The sequence below is a fragment of the Notechis scutatus genome, chromosome 6, assembly GCF_049901735.1.
Source record: "Notechis scutatus isolate UNSWTSFEM ecotype Mainland chromosome 6, rNotScu1.2, whole genome shotgun sequence".
Taxonomy (NCBI): domain Eukaryota; kingdom Metazoa; phylum Chordata; class Lepidosauria; order Squamata; family Elapidae; genus Notechis; species Notechis scutatus.
Window position 1 is genome coordinate 25,950,088 of NC_142014.1, and position 27,470 is coordinate 25,977,557.

A 27,470-nucleotide genomic window follows, 5' to 3' on the forward strand; every position below is an offset into this window, starting at 1 on the left:
CATTGCATTCTGTGGGCTGGCACACGAATATGGGCGCGCTGGCACAAATGCAATTTTGGGCACAGGGGCCCAAAAAGGTTAGCCACCACTGGCATAGGAGCTCCTGCTTGAGCAAGGGGTTGGTCTAGAAGACCTCCAAAGTCCCTTGCAATTTGGTTGTTCTGTTTTCTTTCCCCCAAAGCATCACAGTAACCAACTAGGGCTCCATATTTCCTCCAAAGGAAGACAAGACAAGACACTTGATTGATTGCTTATTTGTACCCTAAGGCTATCATTAAGTGTTATGACTCTTGACGAATGTATCTTTTCTTTTTATGTACACCGAGAGCATACGTACCAGAGACAAATTCCTTGTGTGTCTAATCACACTTGGCCAATAAAAAAAAATCATTCATTCTGTTCTGACCCAAACCTAGGCCCAAGAGAGCAAACACAAGACAAAGATAACAGCACAACCTTTTACTGTTTCATTTACGAATCCCGTTCCTTCACAGGTAAAAAAGGCTCCTTCCAACTAATTAGCTCCGACAAGGAAGAGCCTTGCCAAGTTTTTGCAAGGCTGCCAAGAACACCAGATAAAGTTACTAAACAATAAATCAAAGAGTCTCCAAACACCAACTCAGATATTCCTAACGTCCACCAGGCTCAAGTATCAAACTTCTTTGCCTTCCGCAAAGAACTCCGGTTTCTCAGCTGGCTTTTATCTCATAAGGGAGGGGCCATTATCTTGCAGCCTTACTCCCGAGTCGCCCGTGCTGATGGAGCTGCTCTTTCCTTCGAGCAGCCCTGCGTGCACATGCACTGGGCACAGGATCCTTGGAAACCTCTTCATCACTGCTGCCAGCCTCCACAATCTCCAAAGGCAGCACTCCACTCCCTGATGGTCCTGGCCCCATCCCTGCATCACACGCAGGCACCTCCTCCAAGTCCTCGCTCTCCAAGACCTCAGCCGTCCACACCTGCTATTGGCGAACCACAACACATTCATTCATTCATTCACAAAATAAGAATTATGAGATTTTTCTCACCATCACCACTTCCAATGGCCCTACATTGTCTTCGGCTCCCTGTTTATTTTTAGCATACCTAAAGATAGGTCGGCTCTTGAGTTCTGCCTTGAGAACTTCTAAACTAGTTGATGGCAACCAACTTTCTACCCTTAAAGCTCATCCTAAAATCCCTAGTTGTTCAAAAAAAATTCAATGATCATTTATGCACACAGTGGAACTCGGATTCTGCCTTCATCCCCGGTGGCTATTAAGCTGCAGAAGAACTCCGATATTGTGAAGTTTCCCAGAAGTGTGTTGCTATTTCTGAAGGTACTCTGCTGGGAAATTCTGCAAGGAGATCACAAGGGGACTGACACACTTGTATTCCTATCTTGTCTTCTTCTAGAAGATGGTAAGCATCTTCCCATTTTGATCACTATGCAAGTTTACATCAACAACCCTGAGCCAACAATGCTGGGAGGTTGGGGGTTTTTGTGTGTGTGCGTGATCTGATTCAGCATCTGTTCTGACCCAAACTCTATTCCAATAAGCAAACAATAACCAAAGGAAACAGAAACCTTTTAATAAGACTTACGAATCCCCGGTTAAAAGGCTGCTGCAAACTAATTAACTTTGATAAGCACAAACCTCGCCAAAACTGTGCGAGGCTGCCAAGAATCACAGATAAGAAATGTTTCGCAACACAAGAGTCTTCAAATACCAACTTAAGATACTGTAATGTCCACGAGGCTGAGTTTCAAAATGTCTTTGCTTCCTGCAAAGAAGGTTAGTTTCACAGCTGGCTTTTATCTTCTTGAAGGAAGGGCCATTATCTTGCAGCCTTCCTCCCGAGTCGCCCATGCTGTTGCAGCTGCTCTTTCCTGCGAGCAATCCTGCATGCATGCGCACTTGGCACAGGCTCCTCGGGAAACTCCTCATCGCTGCTGCCAGCCCCCACAATTTCTGAAGGCAGCAGTCCACTCCCTAATGATCCTGGCCCCTCATTTGAGTCCTCGCTCTCCTCAGCCTTCTGCACCTGCTGCCGCCTACCACAACAGCATCTGTCAGCCTGCCAAATAGACCAGACAAGACACAAAAACCAGGTAAGTTAATTCTACTTTGCAGGGAGTCCTCAATTTCCAACAGTTCATTTAGTGACCGTTCAAAGTTACATCGTCACTGAAAAAAGGGATGTACTTCACATGAGCTTTGCAGCATCCCCATTGCCGTGTGATCAAAATTCAGACCCTTGCCAACGGACTCATATTTATGACGGTTGCAGTGTCTCGGGAGTCACAGGATTCCCTTTTGTGACCTTCCTGTGATGACCCAGGGCGTGGCACAAAAATAACAAAGTCACCAAAGTAGATAAATTCCCCTTAATGCCTCCAACTTGGCCCCCAATGTCCAGTTATCCTCGGCGGGAGATCAAACTCTTCCAAAAACAGTCTACAAAGGGAAGAAATGCAGTCCAAACCCAAAGTAAAGATAAATTAGAAATAAAAACAACACAAACCAGGCTGAACTAATTAACACACAGTCCAGGATAATCACTTGCCAACTTCCAAAAGATAATGAGGCACACACAGTTGGGAGGACGCCAATATCCTCGACAAAGATAATGCACACTTTGCTTCCAGCGACTTTGCCATGTGCAGTTTGCCCTTTTAAACAGTCTTCCCAGCTGCAGCCCATGAAGGGGATCAGGGCCTTTTCCTCTTGCGTAAATCACATTGTTCCCTTCTCCGTTCCTCCCTGCATGCCCTAGGATGAAGAGTGGGTGGGCCTGGGTCTTCCTCTGAATGCCTAGCTGGACTGTGCCCTTCCCCAGTTCCTCCACAGCCACCAGAGCCACACTCCCACTCCCTGTCAGCTGCTCAATCTCCCCCTCAGAATCAGACTCCAACTGGGGCAAAATGCACTACACACATCCCCCGTGCATGCGCCCTGCCCCGTACGTGCCCTGCCCTCTGCGCATGCACCCCGCCCCTGTTCATGCACATGCGTCCCCCATGCATGCATGTCCTGTGCATGCACATGTGTTCCTGTACATGCACATGCATCCCTGGTCATGCATGTGCACCCCCGCATTTGCCCCACCCGCCATGCATGCACCCTGTCCCTCACACATGCACCCCGTCTCCTGCGCATGCACCATGCCCCAGCACATGCGCAACAGAGGCCCAAAGATCAGCTGGCCAGTGGGAGCTAAGATGGGGCAACAGCTCACGTGGCCAGACAGAGGGCTCTGTGTGCCACCTCTGGCACACATGCCATAGATTCACCATCACGGACCTATATTATAAAACTAACTCTTGCATACAATACATGCATAAATACAATTTTCCCACCATTATAGTCTGAGATTCCTTTCTGAGATTCTTGCTCTATCCCAGGAGTCGGCTCTGGAGCCACATGTGGTTCTTTTATCTCTCTCTGCTACGGCTCCCTCTCACTCAAAATATGCATCACAGATTTATTGAGCTTTTCAACCCCTGGTAAGGCAGCTATGGATAAATCCAAGAAAAGAAAAGTTTCTGAAGAAAACAGTACGTTTAATGGTCCGTGGGCAGAGTCAAAATGGTTTTTGTGGCTTCCGGTGTTTTCTGTGGGAAATGGGTCCAAATGGCTCTTTGAGTGTTTAAGGTTGCCGACCTCTGCTCTATCCAGTATGCAGCTCTGGGTTAGGACCTCTTTTATCTGACTGTTCCCAAGGCAGCATCTTTCCCCCTGGTCCCCAAGGCCTTTCCCACATACAGCAGCATCACAGCACTACACAAAGTGAAATACTGACTTTGCACTTCATTTCGTATTTCAAGTCATCCTGAAAACACCTTGAACACCATGTAGCGCTAATCAATCTGTCACGAAGAAATCTTTTCTGACCAGATAAAACTACCCTTAGCAAGCCTCTTCTAAGTGAAGCTCAACAGCTGATAACTTCATGGACAATTCCCATCTATTTATTGTCACTGCCTTCTTTCCAAGGCCCTAGTCCACCCTCCAATCCAATATTTTCTGGTGGTCTCCTATCCAAGTACAGAACAGTTCCTCGACTTACAGCAGTCTACTTAGTGGCCGGTTGAAGTTACAATGACCCTGAAAAAAGGGACCCCCACGGCATCCCCCACAGTCACGTGATTTACATTCGGACTGTTTGAGGTATTAAGATTTAAGAGCTGACCAGCAGCAGTAATAGCTGCCAGATGTGGCTGATGTGATAAGAGTGATTGAGCATAGCATGGGTATTTCCCTTTAAGACTGCGGATTAAAGATCCCTTTAAGAGGTGTTTACATAAGAGGCAGCCATTAGAGGGTGCGCCCTCTCTCCTTGTGTCCAGTATTCATTGCAGAGTTCTCCTAGAGCAGTGGTCGCCAAACATTGGGCCGGGGACCACTGGTGGTCTGCAAGAAAATTTTGGTGGTCCGCAGAGAAATGTCACCCCCAAAGCAATTAATCCAGGCTGACGGAAACACAAGGCTATGCTGCCCACATGGCCCGTGGGAACACAAGGTTTGCATCGCTAACATTGCAAACTACACGAGGAAATGGGGGGAGGGGGAAAAGGGCAGAAGGAGGGAACTTGCCCCACTCGCCCCATGTGCCTCGCCTGGCCACCAGGCTGCTTTGTTCCACTTCTTTCTTCTTCTTGTTTTTGGCTGCACGCAAGGAAAGTAGAGAAGTTTTTCTTTCTCTCCCCCAAACTCCGCCAGAAATGAGTCTTTGGGACCCTGCAAGGCATCCTGCTCCAAGAGGCTGCGCCGGCGCAACAAGTCTCACAAAGACTCGTTTTTGGTGGAGTTTGGGGGGAGAGAAAGAAAAACTTCTGCTGCTTCTGCTGCTTTCCTTGCATGAAGCCAAAAGTCTCTCTCTTGCTCTCTCTCTCTCTTCCCCTGAGAACAGAGCTGGAGATGGTATCCTGCGATCCCAAATAAAGATCAGAAAATGGGGTGGGGAATTTTTCTGCAGACTTTTGGGGGGATTTTCCCAGGGTCTCTGGTCCGCGGGATTTAAAATTATGAGTTTGGTAGTCCCTGAAGTCCAAAAGGTTGGTGACCCCTAGATTAGAGTTAAGAAGAAGAAAGTTTGCTTGCCTGTAAGTTATTTTGCCTACGTCTTATGTTGCTGTGTATAATTGTTGTATATAAACCACTGTTAAATGCATAAGTCTCTGTGTGCTGTGTTTTGCTCCTGGGTTGTCTCATAATGGCAGCCACGCTGCAAACGCTCTGACACGGACGCTTGACAATCGATTCACACTTACGACTGTGGCGGTGTCCTGGGGTCACATGATCCCCCTTTGTGACCTTCTGACAAGCCAAGTCCATGGGGAAACCACATTCACTTAGCAACCGGGTTACTAATTGAACGACGGCGGTGATTCGCTTCACAAATGTGTCAAAAAAAAGTCATAAAATCGGACAAAGTCACTTCACTGTTTCACTTAGCGACATAACATTTGGGCTCAATGGCGGTTGTAACTTGAGGACTACCGGTACAGAACAGGTCCTACCTTCTTTCAGGAGCAGCCAAAGTCACCTAGTGTTGTGGTTCGCCGGCAGCAGGTGCAGACGGCCGAGGTCTCGGAGAGCGAGGACTAAGATGAGGGGCCTGTGTGTGATGCAGGGATGGGGCCAGGACCACCAGGGAGTGGAATGCTGCCTTCGGAGATTGTGGAGGCTGGCAGCAGTGATGAAGAGGTCCCTGAGGAGCCTGTGCCCAGTGCATGTGTGCGCAGGGCTGCTCGAAGGAAAGCGCAGCTGCAGCAGCACGGGCGACTCAGGAGTAAGGCTGCAAGGTAATGGCTCCTCCCTGAGGAGATAAAAGCCAGCTGAGAAACCGGAGTTCTTTGCAGGAAGCAAAGAAGTTTTTGCACTCAAGCCTTGTGGACGTTCGGATTACCTTGGTTGGTGTTTGGAAACTCTTTGTGTTTGAAATACTTCTTAGTAATTTTATCTGGTGTTCTTGGCAGCCTTGCACAACCCTGGCAAGGCGAATGAATGGAATTTGCAGAGAAGCATTAAAAAGTTTTGCTTTTATCTCTGTTTGGTGTTTGTTTACTTGGAACAAGGTTTGGGTCAGAACACCTAGATACAATACAGGAAGTCCTCGACTTACAACAGCTCATTTAAGTGACCAAAGTTATAACGCCACTAAAAAAAGTAACTTATGACCGCTTTCACACTTATGACTATTGCAGCATCCCCGCAGTCACGTGATCAAAATTTGGACACTTGGCAACTGACTCATATGCAGGTGGTCCTCGACTTACGACAGTTCACTGAGTGACCATTCAAATTTATGACGGCACTGGACAAAGTGACTTAGGACTGTTTTTCACGCTTACAACTGTTGGCAGCATCTCTGCGGTTGCGTGATTAAAATTTCAGATGCTTGGGTGTGCTTGCTTCGGCAGCACATATACTAAAATTGGAACAATACAGAGAAGATTAGCATGGCCCCTGCGCAAGGATGACAACTCAAATTCATGAAGCGTTCCATATTTTTTAGTATTATAAGATTTGGAATTTATTTTATGAATGGTTAGGCAGAAGAGTAAGAAACTGAAATATGTGGGAGTAGTAATAACAATTCCAATTGATATTGAATGAGTAAGAAAATGAATATAATTTAATAAGAATGAAATGTATTCTTGAAAAATAATAAGTATAAGGTTAATGATAAAATAATAATTGACCAAAATGATATAAAATGTTGATTAGAATGGTTATAAATATAAGCAAGTTAGAAATGTATGATATTATTACATGCACAAGATATATGTACCCAACCGACACACTGTTGAACTGAAATATGGTTTTATTTGTTGTTGTTCTTGTTATAAATATTTTTAAAAAAGTTTAAATTCAGATGCCTGGCAACGGACTCGTATTTACGACGGTTGCAGTGTCTCTCAGGGTCATGCGATCATTTTGTGCGACCTTCTGACAAGCAAACTCAATGGGGAAGCCAGATTCACTTAACGACTGGGTTATTAACTTAACAACTGCAGTGGTTCACTTAACAACCGTGGCAGGGAAGATCGCAAAATGGAGCAAAATTCGCTTAAAAATTATCTTGCTTAGCAACATAAACGTTGGGCTCATTTGTTTGTCTCTATCTGAGCAACTTTCTTTATAGGATCCGTACTAATCTCCTGAAGCCATTTGAGAAAGTATCTATCTCTACCCTAATTAGCAAGCTGGTTAAATATTGGCCAGATGGCACACCTTCTTACACAGATTGTTTTGCCTTATAAAGAGGCAGGAGAAGGAAAGACTAAAATTTAGATCTGGAGCAAAGAAATGTAGGAGAGATGCTTTGTCTGTTGAGCACTAAATTTTGATTGCCACGATGTAAAAAAGATATTGAGACCCTAGAAAGAGTGCAGAGAAGAGCAACAAAGAGGATTAGGGGACGGGAGGCTAAAATATATGAAGAACGATTGCAGGAACTGGGTATGTCTGGTTTAATGAAAAGAAGGACTAGGGGTGACATGATAACCATGTTCCTATATCTCAGGGGCTGCCCCAAAGAAGAGGGAGTCAAGCTATTCTCCAAAGGACAAGAAGCCATGAATGGAAAGAAGGAGAGAAGCATCCTAGAACTAAGGATAAATTTCCTGACAGTGAGAACAATTAATCAGTGGAACAGCTTGCCACCAGAAGTTGTGAATGCTCCAACACTGGAGGTTTTTAAGAACTGATTAGATCAGTGGTCGCCAATCGGTGGGCTGCGGCCCACTGGTGGGCCATGAGAAGATTTTGGTGGTCCGCAGAGAAATCTCACCCCCAGAGCACCCCCCCAAAGCAATTAATCCAGGCTGTGTGGGAACACAAGGTTGTGCCGCCCACATGGCCCCCAGGAACCCTCCCCGCCCATTCACTCCTTACCGGGCAAACTTGTCTGCTAAGTTGCTATTTTTCCTTTTTCCGACCATCATCTGTTCTGCTGTTCCCGGAGATTTAGATTAGCTAGGAAGCAGGAAATGGTTGGATTTCTTGATTTCTAGCTAAGCACAGCTGAACCTCCCTTAGGGCTGAAGGTTTGCTTGCAAGCAAATTCAGTGCAGACTCACAGCAAGCAAATTTGAGAGACTGAGCTAGCCGGTGGCAGATAGATAGATCACTGAATGATTCTGTGAGCAACTCAATCTGCCTGCTTTGCCTGATTTTGGGTAAAAGTTGCTCTTTTTTAAAATAAAAACTCAATATTTACATGCATGGTGTGTTGTGAGTTAATTTTATGAGTTTGCTTGCAAGCAAATTTTATGTGACAGACTGAGCTAGCCAATGGCAGATAGATAGATCTCTGAATGAATCTGTGATTCTGTGAGCAACTCAATCTGCCTGCCTGCTTTGCCTGATTTTGGGGTAAAAGTTGCTCTTTTTTATAAAAAAAAATCAATATTTATATAAATATTTATAATATTTATATACAAGCCATGCCCAGCCAGTCACATGACCACCAAGCCACACCCACAAATTAGGCCATGCCCACAGAACAGTTGGTGGTCCCTGGGATCTAAAATTATGAGTTTGGTGGTCCCTGAGGTCCAAAAGGTTGGCGACCCCTGGATTAGATAAACATTTATCTGAAGTGGTATAGGTTTCCTGCCTAAGCAGGGGGTTGGACTAGAAGACCTCCTACTCCTATTCTATCCTATTCTGTTCTGTTCTGTTCTGTTCTGTTCTATTCCACTCCACTCCACTTACACTCCACTCCATTCCATTCCATATTTTCTATTCTATATTCTATTCTATTCCATTCCATTCCGCTCTGCTCCACTCCACTCCATATTTTCTATTCTATTCTATTCTATTCTATTCTATTCTATTCTATTCCTCCACTCACTCCACTTACACTCCATCCATTCCATTCCATATTTTCTATTCTATTCTATTCTATTCTCCATTCCGCTCTGCTCCACTACTCCATATTTTCTATTCTATTCTATTCTGTTCTGTTCTGTTCTGTTCTGTTCTATTCTATTCTATTCTATTCTATTTTCCATTCCATTCATTTCCATTCATTTCCATTCCATTCTATATACAAAAGTCATTTGAAGGCTGTCATTTAACTCCCTTCTAGTCTGCAATGAATTATGTTGTCCTTCAGCTTCTGTTCTCCCAACCGGGGCCACCAAGGAGATATCCCTGATTTGGAGAACGAGATTTTTTTTTGAGGAGGCAAAGCTGACCACATCAGCTAATACTGTCAATTTATACTGGACCTGACAAATGAAACCCTAATCGCAATTCTGGCCTATAACCAACTAGGGCCAACCCCTCTTAGAAGCTGGTGCCACATTGTCTATCTTCCAACTCTCTGGCACCAAGCCCAAGTTGAGGGACACATTTGCAAGTTGCATAGTTTTGCCTGGAGGTCGAGTGGATGCCATCAGGACACGGTGATTTATTGCAGTTGTTTCTAAGGATGTCCTAAAATATCTTCTCCGGCTACTTTATAGTTGTCCCATTTCTCTTCGCACCAAAGTCCACATTATCTGCCCTGTATTATGTGCCACGAAGACAGATGCAAAGAATTCATCCCGTTCCTTTAAACCATCCATTTGAGGTCAAGAGCTGAGGTGGCACAGTGGTTAGAGTACAGTACTGCAGGCTACTTCTGCTGACTGCCGGCTGCCTGCAATTTGGCAGATCGAATCTCACCAGGCTCAAGGTTGACTCAGCCTTCTATCCTTCCGAGGTCAATAAAATGAGGACCCAGATTGTTGGGGGCAAGAGGCTGACTCTAAAACGCTTAGACCCTGCAAGGCATCCTGCTCCAAAAGGCTGTGTTGGCATGACAAGTCTTACAAAGACTCATTTCTGGCAGAGTTTGGGGGAGAGAAAGAAAGACTTCTGCTGCTTTCCTTGCATGAAGCCAAAAGCTCTTCTCTCTCTCTCCTCTCTCTCTCTCTCTCTCTCTCTCTCTCTCTCTTACTCCCCTGAGAACAGAGCTGGAGACAGTATCCCGAGACCCCAAATAAAGTATGATCAATCAGCAGGAAAACGGGGTGGGGAATTTTCCTGCAGACTTTTTGGGGCGATTTTCCCAAGTCTCTGCTGCTTTCTGCAGAGACCCTGGGAGAACGTCAGCAAGCCACCATCAGTCAAAATTCATATTAGTGGTCCGTGGGATTTAAAATTATGAGTTTGCTGGTCCCTGAGGTCCAAAAGGTTGGCGATCCCTGGCTCAGAGAGGGCTCTAAAGCAGTGTAAAGCAGTATATAAGTTAAGTGCTGTTGCTACTGCTATCTCAGACTTCCTTTTCAATATAGATTCTTCTCCTGTGGAATCCTGTTTAATCCTGCACTGGATTTATTTTAAAAGCCCTTTGCCTGAAACATTTTGACCACAATCACCTTTGTGGAGTCACTTTTTCCTTTTTCTGAGTCATAAGTCCCCTTTTTTCAGGTAACTTTGAACGGTCATTAAGTGAAATGGTCGTACGTCAAGGACTACATGTATCTACATCTTGTCTGGGGAGCCAGCCATGGGCCCCATCAGTGATGCAGCTTTGTGCCATCTTCTAATTGCAATAATTTTAATCCCGATATTCATTTGCAGCTTTGCAAGATGCAATTTCAGTACAGGTAGTCCTCAACATATGACCACAACTGAGCCCAAAATTTCTGCTGCTAAACAAAAAAAAATTGTTAAGTGAATTTTGCCCTATTTTACAACTTTCCTTGCCACCATTCTTAGCTTGGCCTCCTCTCTTCTTTGTGGCAGCCCCTGAGATATTGGAAGACTGCTATCATGTCACCCCTAGTCTTACTTTTCATTAAATTAGACATAACCCAATTCCAGCAACCGTTCTTGATATGTTTTAACCTCCAGTCCCCTAATCCCCTTTGTTGCTCTTCTCTGCACTTTTTCCAAAGCCTTAACATCTTTTTTACATCGTGGCGACCAAAACTGGATGCAGGATTCCAAGTGTGGCTTTAACCAAGGCCTTATAAAATGCTATTTCCCAACATCTGGGTCTTTTCCAATCTTTTCATTTGATGGCCAAAATATCTGAGCTTCAGCTTCAGTAATCTATCCTTCCAAAGGTTGGTTTCCTTTAGGATCAACCATTTCTTTACCTCCATTCAAGAGGTGGGGCTGCTGGGGGCTCGCAGGGGGTCAGGAGAGCCCCTAGCTAAGATTCTGCATAGTTTGGAGAACCCCCAAATCCCATTCCTGGCTGGCCCCGCCCAACCCTCCCCTCCCAGGAGTCCCCACGTGGCCCATTTTGGATGCAGGTAAATGCATCTTGCGTGAGGAGGCTCAGGGAGGGTGAAAAATGGGCCTCCTGGAAGTTCGAGGAAATGAGCCTGTTTCCGGCTTCCAGAGAGCCTCTGGAGCCCGGGGGAGGCCATTTTCGTCCTCCCGGAAGCTCAAGGAAAGCCTCCGGAGCTCGGAGAGGGCAAAAATCCCCCACACACACTGTGGTGCAGAAGGCCGGCTAGGCCACGCCCACAATGGCTACACCCTCCCAGCAACCAGGCAGAGAACCCTTTGCTGAAATTTTTGAAGCCCACCCCTGCCTACATTTTCCTTAAATGTTGTGGTTAGCCGGCAGCAGGTGCGGACGGCTGAGGAGAGCGAGGACTCAGATGAGGGGCCAGGACCATTAGGGAGTGGAGTGCTGCCTTCAGAGATTGTGGGGGCTGGCAGCAGCGATGAGGAGGTTCCCGAGGAGCCTGTGCCAAGTGTGCGTATGCGCAAGGTTGCTCACAGGAAAGAGCAGTTGCAGCAGCACAGGCGACTTGGGAGTTAAGGCTGCAAAGGTAATGGGCCCTCCTTCAAGAAGATAAAAGCCAACTGTGAAGCGAACGTTCTTTGCAGGAAGCAAGGACATTTTGAAACTCAGCCTCGTGGACATTGCAATATCTTAAGTTGGTATTTGAAGACTCTTGTGTTGCGAAATATTTCTTATCTGTTATTTTTGGCAGCCTCGCACAGTTTTGGCGAGGCTCGTGCTTATCAAAGTTAATTCGTTTGCAGAAGCCTTTTAACCGGGGATTCGTAAGAATCATTAAAAGGTTTCTGTTCCCTTTGGTTCGTGTTTGTTTTATTGGAAAAGGGTTTGGCTCAAAACATGAAAGGACAATTGCTTCTTGGCAACAAGGCTGAAAATTCTCCTCTGAGGAAATCCTCCCCTCTCCTCCCGCCCAGGCATCACACCTGTGGTTCGATTGCCCTTCGAGATTTGCTTCAAACTCCCCCCCCTTTTTTTTTAAAGGGATCCCCGATCTGTTCTTTAAGGTGGCAGGAAGTGTCAGAGATACGGACATGTCAGCTAACAAGTGGTTTGATTTTTTTTATTTATTTTCCTGTGAGAAAAGAATGGCAAGAATGTGACTGGCCCAGTGAGATTTCTGCCCGATAATTAAATCTATACATGACGAATAGCTTTTCCATGAGGAAGAAATGGGGGGAGACAGGGGAGAAACCCAAACTGGGGCTTCTAAGTCACAATAATCCTTTCTTAGAAATCGGAGCCAGCAGCTGAAATGATGCGTCATCCTATCGAAAGCTTAAAAGCCCCCCAGATGCTGAGCTCCTCTCTGAGAACGGAGAAGGCCAGGATCACCAATGTGAAATCATTGACTAAACTTAGAAACCCACCCACCCACCCAAAAAAAAAGAAAAAAGAAAAGTGGTGCCCCCAACATGTTGGTCTTTTTATTGTTGTTCTCCCTTCTTTCTCTGCCATCCCAGAGTGAAATTTATCTTACGGGTAGTTCTCGACGAACGGCCACAATGGAGCTCAAACTTTATGTTGCTGACTGAGACATCTGGGAAGTGAGTTTTGCCCCATTTTACAACTTCTCACAGTTGTTAAATGAATCACTGCAGTTGTTAAATTAGTGACAGAATAAGGTAGGGTAGAGGTAGAGGTAGAGATAGAGAATAGAATTATTATTTATCTGCTTTTATACATAGACTAGAATAATGGAGTGGAGTGGAGTGGAGTGGAGTGGAGTGGAGTGGAATGGAATGGAATAGAATAGAATAGAATAGAATAGAATAGAATAGAATAGAATAGAATAGAATAGAATAGAAGCTGGAAGGAACCTTAGAGGTCTTCTAGTTCAGCCCCCTGCTCAAGCATTTTTTTTTACTACCGGTTTGGGTGAACTGGTCTAAACCGGTAGCATCCCACCACTGCTGTAATACCTTTCTTTTAAGCAAGACCCGATATATGGAAGATATTAGAATGCCCAGAATGGAAGGGACCTAAGGGTTTTTTTTTTGTTTTTTTTAGAAGAACGAGTTGGCCCTTGCCAAAGACAAGTTGAGGATTTACACAATGCCCGCGTTTGCCCAGCTACAAAAGGCAACTTAGACAAAAGCCAAAAAAGCCAACTTTTTAAAGAAACGCATCACTGCACTATTCAACGGCGGGTGGTTTTTCTAGGCACGGCCTGCCAGCCTAGCTGGCTACATTAATGTTACTAATCCTGCTTAGATTATAAACCCAGCAGAAAGGCAGCCTTTGGGAAGAGATGGATTTTGCTTTGCTTTGTCCAATCAAGCAAACACTCCGACTTGGGATGGGTTGGGTCTGACTCACAAGCCAGAAAATTGGGTAGCAGCAGCCGAAACTCTCCGTCCTAATGATTTTTTGTTGACTAATAAGGGAGATAAGAGATAAGCAGATTAACATAAATCCATTTTAAATCCACTGGTGTTTATGCCTGACTAAGTGAGACAACTTTAATCCAGTCTATCACCTTTTTATAATTATCTAAAAGCCAATTAAAAATGCCCCATTCCTTTGTCATTTAGAACTTTTTCTAAATTAGGTAGGTTTTTTGTTTCCCAACATACTTTTCCTGTCATTTCTCAACAATCTCTGTTCTGCCAATAACCCTGAAGTCAGACTTTTTAAAACAAACTTTTCCTTACTATTACATCTATTCCTTACTATTACACAAGTACTCCAGCTATAAAACATAAACCTTCTCAACAAATGCTCTGTGAATAGAAATCATCGTATTCTTCCTTCAGCTTCTGCCCAGATGGGCTAGCGAAGAAAGAGGAATAACGGAGTTGGAAGGGAACTTGGGGGGTCTTTGAGTCCAACCCCCTGCTCAGGAGACCCTATATGGCATTTCAGACAAATGGTTCAGTGGTGGGATTCAAATTTTTTTTACTACCGGTTCTGTGGGCGTGGCTTGGTGGGCGTGGCAGGGGAAGGATACTGTAAAATCTCCAGTCAGAGGTGGGATTTGCCCGTTTTCCAAACTACTCGAAATTTCTGCTACTGGTTCTCCAGAACTGGTCAGAACCTGCTGAAATGGTTGTCGAATCTCTTCTTCAAACCTTCCACTGTTGGAGCATTCACAATCTTCTCATCACTCCTTCCCCTCCCACTTGTGACTGTATGACTGTATGACTTTGTCGCTCGTATCCTAATGGTTTTTATTGACTGTTTCCTAGTATGATTTGATTGCTTATTGTACCCTATGACTTGTGATGACCCAGAGTATCTCAGAAATATAACAAAAACCAAAATGTGACTAAAAGTCCTTTAATGCCTTCAACTTGGCTTCACTGTTGAATTGTTCACAGTGGAGGAGTAAACTATTTTCAAAATAACATTTCAAAGGCAAGAAACACAGTTCACATTCAAAGAGCCGATAACGAAGCAAAAACCAAAACCAAACCGCACTGAATAAAGTTCCTCGACAGACCAGGATAGATAATGGCCAACTTCAGGAAGATAACCAGGGACAGTCCGTTGGAAGAACGCCAACCAAGATCAACCTTCTTTAGGAATAAAACACTAATTTGTCACCAGCGTTTGCTAGCACGCAGGTCCAAACTCTTATGCAGATCTCACACTTGCAACCCATGAAGAGGATCAAGGCCCTCTCCTCCCGAGTAGACCATGTTTTTACCCTGATCCTCTCCTCCCTGCGTGCCCTAGGATGGAGAGGGGATGGGCCTGGGTCCTCCGCTGACTGCTCAGTCTCCACCAGGGGCATGACATGACTATTATTAAGCGTTGGACCTGATGATTCTTGACTCTTGACGAATGTATCTTTTCTTTTATGTGCACTGAGAGCATTTGCACCAAGACAAATTCCTTGTGTGTCCAATCACACTTGGCCAATAAAAGAATTCTAACTAACTTTTCTGGAGGCAAGTTGTTCCACCGATTAATTGTTCCCACTGTCAGGAAATTTCTCCTTAGTTCTAGGTTGCTTCTCTGCTTGATTAGTTTCCATCCATGGCTTCCTGTCTGTCATGCTCCCATCGGAGTCTGAATCCGTGGAGGAAGACCAGACGGAACGGGAGCAGATGGAGATCGAGGGGTCGGCTTCATTGGCTTGGGATGAGAATGGGGAGGAGTAGACCGAACCCAGATTGGGAGTGTGAGAACAGTGCAGACGTACCTGACCACTCAGGAGGAGAGCGCCCCGCCCCTCTTCACAAAACACACCTGGGGATTGAGATTTAGGGAGACGCTGTGGGGAGGGGCGTTTGTTGAGAACCCACCCTGAATTCCTGGAGTGTTGAGTGTCGACGTTTGAACTTTCCTGGATTCCTTGTGTTCTTTCTGGATTTCTTGCTTTGCAGGCGTGGTGCTCACAACGTTGGGCTGGACTACTTGCAGCCAGAGGGCTGCTGGAGGGGTGTATGAGTGTGTGTGAGATCACTTTTCTCTGGGACTTGCCAGAAATGTGACAGCGTTTGGAGAATTTTGGAGCAATAAAGGGGTGGTTTGCCAGCTGCCTGTGTTACCTCTGTGTTGTGCCCCCTGGACATCACATTGTCCTACCTTCAGGTGTTTTGGAGCAGGGGCCACCAACCTTTTGGACCTCAGGGACCAGCAAACTCATAATTTTAAATCCCGCAAACCACTAATATGAATTTTGACTGACGATGGCTTGCTGACATTGGTGGGAGGGAGGGAGGGGGAGAGAGAGAGAGAGGGAGGGAGGGAGGGAGGGAGGGAGGGAGAGGGAGAGAGAGAGGGAACATCACTGCCAGCCCTCCGAGGTTAGCTCTCTCTCTCTCTCTCTCTCTCTCTCTCTCTCACACACACACACACACACACACACACACACACACACACACACCACACACACCCTCCAAGGCAGCCACATTCCTAACCTCCTCACTACCTCGTGTTGTTCGCAATGCAAGTGACACAAGCCTTGTGTTCCCCTGGGCCATGTGGGCGGCACAGCCTGGATTAATTGCTTTGAGGGGTGTTTTGGGGGTGACATTTCTCTGCGGACCACCAAAATTTTCTCACGGACCAACAGTGGTCCCCGACCCACCAGTTGCCGACCACTGCTTTGGAGAATAGCTTGACCCCCTCTTCTTTGTGGCAGCCCCTTGGATAGTGGAACTCTGCTATCATGTCACCCCTAGTCCCTTTTTTTTCATGTGCTGGCACTCAAGGTTGACCATGGCAGAAAATCTTTGGATGGATGGATCTACTTGCCCTGTCCCACTAATACATGGTACCTCCTGGCCCCTCCTGCTTCCCAGCTCATCACCCCCTCCCTTGGTGGAAGGAGGGGATCAGAGTCAGCCCCATAGCTGGGGCCGGCCAGCTGAGGTTCCCTTACAGCTACGCAATTTACTGTCCAGCTGGCAGAAAAAGCAAGTCCACAAGCTCCCTGGGCACAGTAGGCATCCGCAATGCAAAGTTTGCAAATCTTTCCGTTTTCTCTTCCACGTCATTCATCTTCCACTGAAAGTCTTCCCTCTTTTTTTTTTTTTTTATTCAAAAGCCCGAAGAAATACCCGACTTTTATTACTTTATAGATCGCCTTGGAAATCTTTCAGGCTGAAAAAGCAGCCCTAAATTGTTTTCAATCAGGGGTCTCTAACAGAGGTGGTATTCATCAACTTCTGACCAGTTCTGGAGAACCAGCAGAGGAAATTTTGAGTGGTTTGGGGAACCAGCAAATCCCACCTCTGATTGGCCCGGTCCCCATCTATTCTCCGCCTCCCAAGTCCCAGCTGATTGGCTGGGTCTTGTATGGTTGCCGTGCACAGGAGAACGGAACTGGAAAGCAGGTTAGTGAGGTGGGGAGGGAATGGGATTTTGCAGTATATCCTTCCCTTGCCACGCCCGCCATGCCACGCCCACAGAACCGGTAGTAAAAAAAAATTGAATCCCACCACTGGTCTCCAACCTTGGCAACTTTAAGACTTGTAGACTTCAACTCCCAGAATTCTTCAGCCAGCTTTGATGGCCAAGGTTGGAGACCCCTGTTTTAAATGAATGAATGATGGCTGGACAAATAATATACAGAAATCGGTATTCGATCAGAGGTGGTATATTCAGCAGGTTCTGACCAGTTTTGGAGAACCGGTAGCGGAAATTTTAAGTAGTTCAGAGAACCGGCAAATACCACCTCTGACTGGAGATTTTACCGTCTCCTTTCCCTGCCACGCCCACCAAGCCACGTCCACAGAACCGGTAGTAAAAAAAATTGAATTCCACCACTGTATCCGACTCTGTTCTTTTATGGGTGCTCCACTGCTGGAAGCTTTCCAGAAAAGACTGGACAACCGTTTGTCTGGAATGGAGATAGGATTTTCTGTCTTCTAGGGGGTTGGACTAGAAGACCTCAGAGTTCCCTTCCAACTCTATTAGTCTATGCTCTGCTATGTTCATTTGGGCTTGTTTAAATACCACCTTGATTCAACGGAAAGCATAGGCTTCATAGCTATTTTAGAAGATATGAGAGCATGGCTATAGGCGGAAACCTGGTCATTTGTCAAGCAGTGGGTCAGAGGCAGAACCAGATGGCTGGTTTTCCCACCCCGTTTTAAGGTAACAACAGAATGACAAAGTTAGAAGGGACCTTGAAGGTCTTCTAGTCCTGTGATGGGGAACCTATGGCACGCGTGCCACAGGTGGCACACAAAGCCATTTGTGCCGGCACGCAAGCTGCAGGCAAACTTACCTCATTGCACATGCGCGTGCCTTACAGCTGATTTTCAGCCAGTTTGAGGCTTTTTCGGCCTCCCAAAGGCTTGAGGAAGGCTTCTGCAGGCTCTGCAGGCCGAAAACTAGCCCCGTTTCGTCACTTCTTGTTTTTCCGGAAATACCGGAAATGACGAAACGGGCCTAGTTTTTGGCCAGCAGAGCCTGCAAAAGCCTGAAGAAGCTTTCCTCAGGCCTCTGGGAGGCCGAAAAAGCCTCAAACTGGCCGAAAATCAGCTGTGAGTTGCAGTGAGGTAAGGGGGTGGTGGTGGGCGGGGATTGCGTGCGCATGCATAGGGGTTGTGGAGAGGTGCGCATTGCCTTCTGAGTGCTGGCACGCAAGCATGCAAACGCACGCACAATTTTTGGCACAGGAGCCCAAAAAGGTTAGCCACCGCTGCCCTAGTCCACCTCCCCCTGCTCAGGCAGGAGAAACTAGACCAAGTGGCTGCCCGATCTCTTCTTTAAAACCTCCAGTGATGGGAGCACCCACAACTGGCTCATATTTATGACAGTCACAGTGCTGCCCTTTTGCAACCTTCTGAACAAGCAAAGTCAACGAAGGAAAGCCAGGCTCGCTTAACGACCGTGCTGCTAAGTTACCCGCCTGCAAGCATTCCCTTCACCGTGGTGGCCAGAAAGGTCCTAAAATGGAGCGAAGCTCACTTAACGATGGTCTCCCTTAGCAAGGGAAATGTTTTTTTGGGGGGGGGACTGCCTGTACCAGCCATCTTGCTGACTTCCTGCCTGCAGACTTTGTGAGATTGGAGAAGCTTCCAGAGAGAGAGAAGAAAAAGAGGAGGAAAAAAAAAACCTTCCCGGGTCACTTTCCAACACATTCGAGCCAGAATTTATTCCCTCTGGAGCCGAAGGAACTCCCGCTGCCAGCTAATGAGGAGTGTGGTATTTGAAACCATCCCGGTGCAGCAACAGCTGCAGGCAGGAAGAAAGAGGAGAGAATGGCCTGAGCCCCTGAACAGCTGGAGTAGGGTAGGGTGATGGTGGGGGAATTCAGAAGTTCCCATGAGCAAGCCGTTTTGGCACTTCCATCCCAGGCCCCTCCATGTGCCTCTGGCAGGAAGCACACACAACTGGCCGGGCATTATCAGCTGCTCCCTCTTACTCACAGGTTACAATCAATCTGAAATATAGCCTTGGGCCACTCATCAGGTAAATTTGTCAGCTGATCTCCACTGAAGCTGTCAGGGAAGGGGAGGGGAGAGGAGGGGAGGATTGGAGAAGAGAAAAGAGGAGAGGAGAGGAGAGGAGAGGAGAGAAGAGAAGAGAAGAGGGGAGGGGAGGGGAGGGGAGAAGAGAAGAGAAGAGAAGAGAAGAGAAGAGAAGAGAAGAGAAGAGAAGAGAAGAGAAGAGAAGAGAAGAGAAGAGAAGAGAATTGGAAGGGACTTTGGAGGTCTTCTAGCCCAACCCCTGGCTTGAACAGGAAACTGTATACCATTCTGGACAAATCGTTGTGCAGTCTCTTTTTTAAAACCTCCAGAACTTCTAGAAGCAAGCTATTCCCATTGGTCAATTGCTCTCACTCTGAGGAATTTTTTTTCCCCCCTTAGTTCTATGTTTCTTCTCTCCATGGTTACTTTCCATCCATTTTTGTTGCCTTGGGAAGGGAAGGGAAGGGAAGGGAAGGGACGGGGGAGGGGAGAGGGAGGGGGAGGGGGAGGGGGAGAGAAGAGAAGAGAAGAGAAGAGAAGAGAAGAGAAGAGAAGACAAGAGAAGAGAAGACAAGAGAAGACTAAATGTAGATGTCCTGTTCTGGTCCATATCTGAGTTGCTTCAAATTCAACTATTTAAATGGTGCATTAATTTATCTTTCTCCTACTATTCGTTGCTGCCTAACTTAACACCTGCTTTTCTTTCAGCTCTGTAATTTTGTGCATCCTAGAACCTTAGAGGTGGACCAGGCCCTTTGAGGCACAGTGTCCAATCTCTGCTCCATGTAGGAATCCAAACAGAACTTCTCCCAGAGCATCTCCAGGTAACTTCCCCTCCTCTCCGAATTTCATCCCATGTTTCTGTCTGCAACAGGTGAAGGCACCTGTGATCAAACAGGAGAGGATATTCAGCTGAAGATGCCTGTCCTTGCCTTAGCCCGGAGTGTAACTCCACTGTGTAGAATGGGATGGCGCGACTGGAGATCCATTTAAATAACAGAATAACAGAGTTGGAAGGGACCCCGGAGGTCTTCTAGTCCAACCCCCAGTTCAAGCAGGAGACCCCATACCATTCCACCCAGGTAGCTGTCCAGTCTCTTCTTAAAAAGCCTCCAGTGATGGAGCAGCCACAACTTCTGCAGGCAAGCTCTTCCACTGGTTCAGATCTCTTTGGGGGGTTCAATCCATCCACTTCTTGGGTGGAACTCTACAGAGTTTACTTGAGATGTAGATGAAGACCCCTCCCCTTCCAATGCAGGGTGGGGCAGCTTCCGCCCTAGAACCTTTACTGTGGCGGAGGAATTGCTCTTCCATAGGAAGTTACTCCAGGTTGTACCGTTTCCCCAAACATACGACCTACCCTGAAAGTAAGTCCTAGCTTATTTTTACATTATAAGCCCTATCCCTTAAAATAAGCCCTAATTAAGATCCCGCTCACTCCAGAGCAGACGGATAAAAAGCTAGGGTGGGGATGAGCGGGTGGAGCGGCCCTACTACTTACCTCTGGGCAGTTGTAGCCAGGCCTCACACACCCCACACCTGCCTTGCTGGCTCATTTCTTCTGCAGCGGCATGGCTTTCCCAAAGGCCTCTGTAGATGGTAATAAAGCTCTGGATCGATCCAGAGCTCAGTTATTGGCTGCAGAGGCCTTCAGGAAAGCCTTGCTGGCTGCAGAAGAAGAAGTTCCTGAAGGCCTCTGACAGCAAAAAAGAGGCCGGGGGCGATGCGCGCAAGTGAGGTTAGTCAGTGGATGGCGTCCCCCCAAAATAAGACCTGGTGCCTTTTTTTGGTGGCAAAAAAAATATGTAAGATAGGGTCTTATTTTCGGGGAAACATGGTAGATCATCACATCCCTTTTGGGGAGCGGGGGTGAAGAAATCCACCCTACTTTGTCCCTTCTGCTATTCCTCCTGAGCCTGGTCTAGCAAGCCCAGAAGGCTGTTTCCACAAGGACACAGGAGAGCATCTGACAGACAAGAAGAGTTCACAGCTCTGGAAGTTTAATACGATCTTCTGAAGCAGCGAACCTTTTAAGAGCTCCTGAAGTTCATTTCTAAATACGGTTAGACTTCCTTATTTGGCATCCCTCACTCAGAGGCAGGATCCCCACTTGAATGAACAGGGCAGCCAGAGCGATCCAAATTCAGAGAGACAGCCAGGGGGGCTCCCAGACGCCCTCGGCTAATTGTGTGCTCCGGAACAAAAGAAATAATAATACGCTGCCCTGGGCTGGCCAAAATAGCTCCTTTTAAATCTGTCTAAAGCAGCCCCCTCTGCAAGAAATGTCTATGGAGATTCTCAGTCAACCAAGGCATGGTTTTGTCTCAAAAGTGATTTTTTTTTCAAGAGGCAAATTGGACTTGTTTGGTTTTTCCCTGAAGACATTTCGCTTCTCATCCAAGAAGCATCTTCAGGTTTTCACGAGGCAACTGGACTTTCTTGGGTTTTCCCTGAAAATGTTTCACTTCTCATCCAGGAAGCTTCTCCAGTCAGAACTGAGGAAGCTTCTTGGATGAGAAGCGAAACACCTTCAAGGAAAAAAAGAAAGTCCGGTTGCCTTTTGAGAAAGCACTTTTGAGACCTCTGCAAGAAACAGAGTTCCCTGTTTGAAATTCACACCAGCTACTCTCCGTGTTGCCAGCTAACACATTCAACGCGGCTTCATCAGTATTCATCTCCTCATTCAAAAGCTGAGAGTTTATCTAGTGTCACCACTGAGCCTTTCTCAGAACTATAAAAGAAGCCAGAGAAGATAGAGGGAAGGAGTGAGGATCATTCTAGATCATTTAGTAGAGTTCCCTGTTTGAAATTCACACCAGCTACTCTCCGTGTTGCCAGCTAACCTGTTAGGGTTTGAGGATTAACCCCTAGAAAAGTATTGCAGCAGTAGTCAAACCAGGAAGGGCCCCAGAGTATACACACACTGAACACAAACACTGTTTGTAGTTTAAATAGTTTTTAATCCAGTTAGAGTTTAAAGCATTGTCATTCAGTCCATTAAGTCATTCACAGTATTTCCATCTAGTAAGACTCACTAGTATAGTCCAAGTTAAGAGTCCTTGCAATATCTTTATCAGCCGATAAAGATATCTTCTCCTCCTCCGGTTTCACTCTCCAGAGAAACAAACGCTGGATATTCAGTAAACAGTAGCAAACAATAACAGTTCAGTCACAGGCACTCACAGTCAGTAATCACAGTTAGTCACAGTAACACACAGTTACTCGCAGCAGCACACAGTTACAGTTACAGTCAGCTTTCCAGCTTCTAATGCTTCCTTATATAGTAACTTCTAACCGCACCCTTAATCGGCTAATTGCCTGCTGCATTGTGCTTAAAGTGATAAGCACTTAAACCATGATATCTAAGTTTTATATATTTATTCACCCAAACCATATTTGGTATCAATGTTATACCTAACATACTCCCTTTTGGGTGAAATAAATATATAATACCTTTACAATCTAATCCCATATTTTTCACAACTCTCCTGGTGCTTACTGGCACCTTGGGCTTTAGTAAAATTATCAGCTAAATTGTCCTCCGACATACAGTACTCTAGCTGAATCATCTTACTTCTTACAGATTGTCTCACGTTTAGGTATCTTAGATCTGTATGCTTGCTCCTTGTTTTTACTCCAATATTTGTGGCCATTTGAATTGCTGCCTGATTATCTTCATGTATAATTATAGGATAATCTACAGTTATACCTATATCAATTAACATTTGTTTATACATTATTAATTCTGTACATAACAATGATAAACAGGAGAATTCTGCCTCCATAGTAGACAAACTTATATGCTGTTGTCTTATTGACTTCCAGCCTATTAATGTCTTACCCAGCATTATGGCTGTTCCTGAAGTCGACTTTCTAGTATCTCTTTCTGATGCAAAGCTAGCATCTGCATAAGCACTCAAAATTAAATCACCCTTTGGTTCTAAATACAATGAATAATTCATTGTCTTTTTAAGATATCTTAATATCCTCTTAGCTGCATTCCAGTGTCTTTCACATGGTGCAGAATTGAATCTAGCCAACTGATTCACGCAGTACGATATATCTGGTCTAGACCAATTACTAATATAACTCAAACTACCAATTAAAGATTGATAAATCACCTTATCAAACTCCGGGCCTTGTTCATCAGTGTTGCTAAACTCCTGACTCATTGGAGTCTTAGCTGGCTTACAAAGCTCCATCTTGTAATCTTTTAGCAATTTGCTTATCTTATCTTCCTGAGATATCTTAAAACCTTTCCGTGTTTTCTTTATATTCAAACCGAGATACTTCTTTATCTCCCCTAATTGCTTGATCTTTATTCTCTTTCCTAATGATGCTATTATTTTATTTGCTTCATCATTAGTTTCAGTAATCAATGCAATATCATCTGTGAATAGTAATAATAATGATACTTTCCCATTTGTCTCCCTCTTAAACAGACATGGATCGGCTAAACCAGCTTTAAATCCTATATTGTCTAGTTCCTTTACAATATACTGGTTCCATTCATAGCCTGATTGTTTTAGACCATAGAGGCTTTTCTTTAACAACCAACAATCATTATTATCCTTATTTTCACTTTTAATACTAACAGGTTTTTTCATATAAATAATATGTTTTAATGGGGCGTGCAAGTAAGCAGTTTCCACATCTAAATGGTTAACTATATAGTTTTTACTAGCTGCCCACACTAAAGCTGCCCTCAAGGTTGCTGCCTTAAGACTAGGTGCAAACACCTCATCGTAGTCATTAGCATTCTGCCTAAAACCTTGGGCTACTAACCTTGCCTTATGGATTAAATTACCATCTTTATCTATTTTTACCTTAAATATCCATTTGCAGCCAATGGATTTCTTTCCTACAGGTAATTTGGCATTCTCATACACTTTCATATCACTTAATGAATTCAGTTCCTTATTCACTGCTGCATACCATCTTTCTTTTACCTTAGTAGGATACTTTTTAATTTCTTCTACAGAATTATGAACTTGATTAATCTGACACACTGTATTAGCCTGGTACCTATCAGGCGGTCTAGATATACGTGTAGTTCTTCTGGGAATTACAGGGCTTACAGGAGGACTTTGTTGAACTACTACCTGTTCATCTTCCTCATCCTGTTCAGCTATTGAATCTGTTTCTTCCTTTATGGGCACTATCTCATCCTGTATTTTTCTCTTTACTTTATTTTTAAAGTTACAGGGATAACTAATGGGATTTCTATAGGATTCAATAATTATATCTTTATTGGCATCCTGTTCTAATTTCTCCCATCCTTCATGTTCTAGAAATTGGGCACTAGCACTACATAACACTTTAGATGTGCCTTTCTCCCAAAATCTATATGCCCTATGGTTTGCCTGATAACCAACGAAGAAAAATCTTTTAGCTCTATGTTGCCCTTTTTTTCTGAGTTGTGCAGGAATATGCACCCATGCTGGTGCACCAAATGTGTGCAGGTAACTTAGGTCAGGTTTCCTGCCATGCCATCTGGTGAATGGAATTTCACCTGTTGTTGTATTAACAACGTTGTTCAATATGTTATTAGCACACATTGTAGCCTCCCCCCACAAAGAATCAGGTAACCCAGAATCATTTAACATTGTTCTAACCATTGCCTGTAGTGTTTGGCCTCTTCTTTCAATAAAAGCGTTATGTTCTGGCCTGTATGGAGCAGACTTCTTATGCTCTATTCCAGCTATCTTAAGTCTGTTCTGGAATTTGTTATTAATAAATTCCGTACCATTATCTGTCACCAGGGTTATCAGTTGTCGTTTAGACTTTCTTTCAGCAAACCTAAGCCAATTGAAAAAATGTTGATATGTTTCAGTTTTGCTTTTCATTAAATAGCAAAACCCATATCTAGAATAATGGTCCATAATGCTCAGTATATATCTAGCACCCCCATACTGGGTTTCTTTGGACCTATTATGTCTGCAAATACTACTTCTAAAGGTTCTTTTGTTTTGAAACCATTTAGCCTATTTGCAGGCAATACCTTGCTCTTATCTTCACAGCAAACATTACAACGCAAATATTTATCACAATGTTTTAACCTTATTCCTTCAGATAACTCAACTGTACGTTTTAGCATTTTAAAATTTACATGCCCCAAACGCCTATGCAATAAATGGATACATTCATCATGAGGCTTTATATTATTAAATACAGTCTGAGCCTCCCCTTTCTTACTATTATCTAAGACATATAATGTTCCATTTAAAGCTGCAGTTACCCTTTTGTTATCTTTTTCAATTATGCAATTATTATCTTTAAAAGTAATTACATAACCTAATTTATCTAATACCCTTACTGAAAGCAAATTAAACTTTAGTTGCGGTACATACAACATTTTTATATCCTGGTTTATGTACGGTCAACGTGCAAAACCTTGACCTTTCGCTTTCAGGTTCCAGCCGTTAGCAAGAGATATATGTTGAGAGCTTGTAGACATTTTTATAAATTTTGTCTTATCTCTTGTGATGCAGTTGGATGCGCCACTGTCAACCACCCATAAATTATTTTTCACATCAGAGTTGCTAAACGTGGCTAGTTCAAATGCTTTCTTTGGCTTTTTTACATTCTGGCTTTTTCTCTTTTTGCAGAATCTTGCCAAATGTCCTCTGCCTCCACAATTAAAACACTTTTTAATTGTGTATGCCGTTGAAGATAAATTCTCTTCTTCCAGGTGCTTTACTTTGCTTTGCTGGTTTCTTTCAAGCTTTGAAGATAATTTCTCTTCTTTCTTATCTTCTCTCAGCTCGTCACGCTCACGCCTTCTTCTGGCTTCTTCTAGTAGCCTGCCTGTAATCTCGGTTAATGAGAGGCTTTCTTTTGGCAATACTTCCAACGAAGTCACATAGTCATCATAGCTTTGATCTAATGAAGATAATATTATGTAGACTTTTTGCAGTTCATTAAATATAAGCTCTTTTTCTTGCAAATCTTGAAAAATGCTCTTCATACAGTTTAAATGAACTAACATATCTCCATTCCTCTGAAGATGCGTTCGAAAAAAGCTTCCGTGTAAGATTTATATGTGCTCCTACACTGTCCCGAACATAAATCTTCCTGAGGTTCTCCCAGCAGTTTGCAGCATTTTCTTCTCCACGAATATGGACAAGCTGCTGATCACAGAGAGTCAGTCCTATGATGCATAAAGCCTGCTCATTCTTCAGTTTAAAGTCTTGTAACTTTTCGTTATCATCATCATTAGCAGGATCCCAGCTACTCACATCTGGTGGGTTTGCTATAATGTCCCACAATCCTTCTCTGCGTAGAAGTAAACTACATTTCATTGACCATGAAACATAGTTTGTTCCATCCAGCCTGGATATCATGGACAGTTGTGACAAATTTACTTGTGCCATTACTCTTCAGATATTTTGACTATTTTAAACTAATTAAAACAGTTTGTTTTTTACAGTAATGTGCAACTCACACCAACTCTCTCTGCTATATCCTGGTTATTTAGACTATGCTGCTGGGCCCATAACCAATGTTAGGGTTTGAGGATTAACCCCTAGAAAAGTATTGCAGCAGTAGTCAAACCAGGAAGGGCCCCAGAGTATACACACACTGAACACAAACACTGTTTGTAGTTTAAATAGTTTTTAATCCAGTTAGAGTTTAAAGCATTGTCATTCAGTCCATTAAGTCATTCACAGTATTTCCATCTAGTAAGACTCACTAGTATAGTCCAAGTTAAGAGTCCTTGCAATATCTTTATCAGCCGATAAAGATATCTTCTCCTCCTCCGGTTTCACTCTCCAGAGAAACAAACGCTGGATATTCAGTAAACAGTAGCAAACAATAACAGTTCAGTCACAGGCACTCACAGTCAGTAATCACAGTTAGTCACAGTAACACACAGTTACTCGCAGCAGCACACAGTTACAGTTACAGTCAGCTTTCCAGCTTCTAATGCTTCCTTATATAGTAACTTCTAACCGCACCCTTAATCGGCTAATTGCCTGCTGCATTGTGCTTAAAGTGATAAGCACTTAAACCATGATATCTAAGTTTTATATATTTATTCACCCAAACCATATTTGGTATCAATGTCATACCTAACACCTTTTAAATCTGTCTAAAGCAGCCCCCTCTGCAAGAAATGTCTATGGAGATTCTCAGTCAACCAAGGCATGGTTTTGTCTCAAAAGTGATTTTTTTTTCAAGAGGCAAATTGGACTTGTTTGGTTTTTCCCTGAAGACATTTCGCTTCTCATCCAAGAAGCATCTTCAGGTTTTCACGAGGCAACTGGACTTTCTTGGGTTTTCCCTGAAAATGTTTCACTTCTCATCCAGGAAGCTTCTCCAGTCAGAACTGAGGAAGCTTCTTGGATGAGAAGCGAA

General features: G+C 44.4%; 1 protein-coding gene and 1 non-coding gene across 3 annotated transcripts in view; one reads left to right on the forward strand and one right to left on the reverse strand.

Moving 5' to 3' along the window:
• TSPAN9 (tetraspanin 9) overlaps positions 1 to 27,470 on the reverse strand; it is a 117,990-nt gene that overhangs the window by 57,604 nt on the left and 32,916 nt on the right. The gene's annotated exons all lie outside the window — the stretch shown is intronic.
• Positions 6,391 to 6,498, forward strand: LOC113419748 (U6 spliceosomal RNA). The gene has a single exon (XR_003371957.1). It is a non-coding gene; the product is annotated as a U6 spliceosomal RNA (small nuclear RNA).